This window comes from Arachis duranensis, chromosome 4, assembly GCF_000817695.3.
Source record: "Arachis duranensis cultivar V14167 chromosome 4, aradu.V14167.gnm2.J7QH, whole genome shotgun sequence".
NCBI classification, from domain to species: domain Eukaryota; kingdom Viridiplantae; phylum Streptophyta; class Magnoliopsida; order Fabales; family Fabaceae; genus Arachis; species Arachis duranensis.
The window spans coordinates 104955390-104960064 of NC_029775.3; the positions used below are offsets into that span (position 1 = coordinate 104955390).

The 4675-nt window shown below is 25.8% G+C and overlaps 1 protein-coding gene across 1 annotated transcript in view; it reads right to left on the reverse strand.

The window, feature by feature from the left end:
- Window positions 1-4143: 4143 nt before the first annotated feature.
- LOC110280189 (uncharacterized) overlaps window positions 4144-4675 on the reverse strand; it is a 3488-nt gene continuing 2956 nt past the window's right edge. Inside the window, exon 4 of the mRNA XM_052259944.1 lies at window positions 4144-4202. The gene's annotated coding sequence lies outside the window, so the exon portion shown is untranslated. The remainder of the gene's footprint in view (window positions 4203-4675) is intronic.

The following is a 4675-nucleotide window of genomic DNA, read 5'->3' on the forward strand; positions in this document are numbered from 1 at the left end:
TACTTTTAAATTCTAATAATATTTAATTTATATACTTGATATATGAATTAAAATAACTAAAAAAATACATACAAAGAAAAATTTTATAAGAAGAGTCTAATTATGCAATGTTTATATATAAATGGTCCTTGGGTTTGATTGTGGTGAAATTGACTTAATTTTTTTTAATTTGTAATTAAGGAAAATAATTACATGAGTGAAAAAAATTGGAGAGTTATGTATTTATAATGTACATTGTCTTTAATTTTTAGACAAAAAACACAATTTAACTCCCTTATAAGAATTTTTAGTCATATGTAAATTAATTAAAAAAAATTAAAATTTAAATCAAATTCAAAATTCTAATCTCTATTACAATTAAAAAACTTTAATCCTGAAAATAGTTACTTTAAAATATAAAAAATTAAATATGAAGATCATAAACTCATTTTGAATAAACTCATTTTGAATCAATACTTTGTTATTGATTTTATTTAATTAATAAATACTACATACTAGTAATATGCACAATTTAGATACTGTGACAATAATTAACACAAACAATTTAAAATGGATTAAAGATGAGTCTTCTTAAAAGTTATGAAAAAGAAAAATATACATTTTATAAATAGTAAAGAGAAAAAATATCATTTTAGTATCTTTTAGAAAAGAAGAGTAAAATTTTCTCTTAAATTTTATCAACAATAATATACAGTTATAAATAAATTTGGATATTATGACTAATTTATTACAAATATATTTATTTCACTTATTAATGATAGAAGATTATTTCTAACTATAAATTAAAGACTCGTTTTTTGACAAAAACACTATATGTTTATTGTCAAGTTGACATAAAATTAATTTTTTAAGTTATTAAACCGCTTATTTAATAATAATTGAATGTGTAAAAGTATTAGAGCCTCACTGATATTTTTTTTTACAAAAATAAAAATATTATTTAAAAAAATATTTTTTAATAAACATATTTATATGTAATATATGATATTTAATATTTATAAAAAATTTAAATTTTAAAGTATTTAAAATATAAAAAACTATTTATAATTAAATATAATAAATTTAAAATATCTCATAATTTTTTTAATAATAAAAAATTATTTATATATGTAATTATGTATTAACAAGCCCAGGGTAGGCCTGATAGGCCTATAAGGCTAATTAGTGAGCATGGGCCTGACCTATTAATATAATAAGACTTTTATAAGAGACTGAGCCTGTGTCTAATTTATAACAGTCCCTTGGCAGGCCATCTGGCCTTCTTCCACCCCTAATTTCAACGTCGTCCTCACTAGCGCATACAGCTTCACCAACATTGTCCAATGTAATTATGTATTAACAGGCCAGGCGACAGGCTTATAAGGTTAATTAGTGAGCTTGGGGCTGGCCTACTAACATAATAAGTCTTTTATGTGCCTATTTTATAATAGGCCAGGCCAGGTCAGGCCAAACACAGGTCAGGCTACAGGTCCTGACAGGCCGGCTAGTCTTTTTCTACCCCTAAATGTGTATAATGGAGGTTTAGGGAGTATTGAGATATAATCATTAGCGTTACCTATTTCCATCAGTTGAAGCTTTTGGGATGAGCGATATCATGACATGGTATTAGAGCGCTAGATTTGAAAGGTCAAGAATTCGATCCTTGGTGAACCCCAAAATTAGTGGAGGATGTTCATTTTATAACTCAATAACCCATTATCTCCCTAGCGGGATCTTTATTTTTAATGACCCAATACGAATTGATGACCGAATTTTTAATTCAATCAACTAAGTCAAATTGAATTTACCAATTTGACTAACAAGATCAAACTGAATTTAATAACTATGCTAAAAACAACTTTTACTAATTTTTTTATCTAAGAACTTAATTTTATTAAACAAAAACATGAGGGTCATCTTAGTTTTTGGAAAATGTAATTTTTTTTTATAATCAGAAACAAACGATTGCACATTAGGATAGATTTTTAAAAAAATTAAATATTAAAAAATTTTTGCTTTTACTTTTTTAAAAAAGAAAAATATTATTGACTTAAAAAATTAAATTATTGATTTTTTGATAAAAATAATTTTTTTAAATATCTAAACATATTTAAAATTTTATAAAAATACTTTATTTAAAAAAAATACTTTTTCACTAAAAAAATCAATCCGAATAAATGCTAACTATCAGTTACATAATAACTTTCGCATCACAACAATACACAACAAATTCAAATTATAACGGGTTAAAATTTTTTTATCTTTAGTATACCGCTTACTTATTTAAAATTTTAATTAGAGTATTCCTATATAACAGTAAATACTTTAGAGTTTAAGAATTTTCTATCATCTATAATAACATGATTTTTTTTATCATATTTATGTAATTAAAATTTATTTATTTTATACATTATAACTGTTAAATAGATTCTAAAATTTTTATTTATGTTTTGAAATAAAATTTTATTCTAATCTTTTTAATTATTTTACCAAATTTATAATTATAAAAATAAAAATGTAAAACTAATTTCTCAAGATTAAAAATAATAAAAATGTGGTTGAAGAATAGAATCACATACTTTAGCTCTTTTTTTTTTTTATCAAAGATAGAAGTCTCAAACCCACAACCTCTTAATTGAGTATAAAGAGATTATGTCATTTGAGCTATAACTCATTGGCTCTTCTTAGGTTTAATATTAAGTTTTTTTTCCTTTTTGGTTTAATATTAATTTTCATCTAATACTATTATAGTAAACTAATAACCTCTACAGAACGGTTTTCATATACTAATAACAATAAATATAATAAAAAGCTTCAAAAACTAAAGCATTCACCAAAGATTAAAAAAAGTTCATTAATAATGATTCAAAACTTACTAGTGGCTCACCTGTTTGTGTGATTCTCTCAAGCTGAATATGATCTATTAAGCTGCTCTCTCGTAAGAGACAAAAAATCACGTGTCATAAAGTAATTTAACCAAAAGAAATATCTGTATATCTGTACAGATTTAAATCTGTACACCTGAATCATTATTGAGTGTGGTAGTTTCATTTTAAATGAGAACTATATATCAGCAGGCCGCAGGGGCCTCCAGACAATATCTTTACTCAAAAAGCCCTTAATATCCCCATTTGAGAATACACGAATAAATCATTGAAATATCGATAAATTAGATGCTCTACGACTACGAATTATCATTTCTCTTCTAACTCAATCAGTTATTTTCATGAACATCTTTTTCCCCTTATCATCTCTCTCCTACGCTGTGCTTGAACTGCTTTAATTCTTTGCTCTAGAATTATAACGTAATATCTTTATAGAGGAAAAAATTTATTTAATAATTGCAGTTTGTTCAATAATTTTGAGGTAAATTAATTAAAAATATAAATTTCATACAATAAATATGAAAAGTCTTATACACATTTTTTTATATTTACATTTTTTTAGTTAACTCAACTTGAAGTTATTAAATGAGGTAAAAATTTGTCTACAATTATTTTTATGTAAAATTAATAGTTGAGAATTATTATATGATAATTTAATTAAATATATTAAATTATTAAATAATTTTTTATTATCAATTTTATGTGAAAATAGATACATCTTGAGTTTTTATTATTAAATAATTTTTATTCTTTAAATATAATTTCTTATTAGAGAAAGAAAGGAGATACTATTGTATATATAATATATTATATGATGAAAGCAAAGGATTTTTTTAATATTATATCTTATATATTGAGTTAACCTATGTTATTCATTTGTAAGATGATTGTATGAATAAGCTTCACATATCTTTCTGAATGATAAACTTGTGATACAATGTTTTAAGAATTTAGAGAATGAGAGTTGAAAATGGATGTGATGAGTGGAGTAAGGGGTATTTGAATATGTCAGCGAGCGATGCCTGTTGACTGGAAACATGAAGGAAACGACGAAGTGAGATCCTAACTACCAAACCTCACGCTTTTAGCTGCGCAATTCTAATAGTTCGGATATTACAACGATACTTACACTATTTAATACTAAAATATGAGTCTGTTTAAATCTTTTTACCGCAAAGCCGCATCTCAAAATATTTTCCTTCGACAAAGTACATCCATAGATACCATACCACTTACAAAACTCATCAACAGTACATCCATATATATATATATATATATACAATGCAGAACATCTCAAAAATAATTAAATAAACTCTTCGTGACTTCTGCGCCCACATCCTGAAAGGGGAAAAATGTAAGGGGGTGAGAACATCATCCTCGAAAGGGTTCTCAGTAGAGGGTTTTTTGGGAATTACTGTAATAGGATACGTGAAGATAACCGCACCAGTGATTAATAACCGTCTTATGCCTCTTTTCAAAAACAACATTTTACAATAAAAGTAAAGTCGGAAATCTTTTCTGAAAGAGGAACCATTCAATTCTCAAAAACTCAAAAACCTTTCAAAATGGTTTATCTATACTGAACCAAAGTAGCCTTTCATATTTTATTCCAAACCAGAAACACAAATGAAATCAACCATCGGTTCATCTCATTCCATCCACGGCCCTAGGCCCAAACAATCCAATCCAGCAACCAATCACCACAAACCAACAGAGTCCCAGTTGCAAACACAGATAGGAAGTTCAAGCACAAACAAACAGTTACAGCAAGTAGAACAAGTAGCAGGTAATCACAAGTAATCACATAGGCA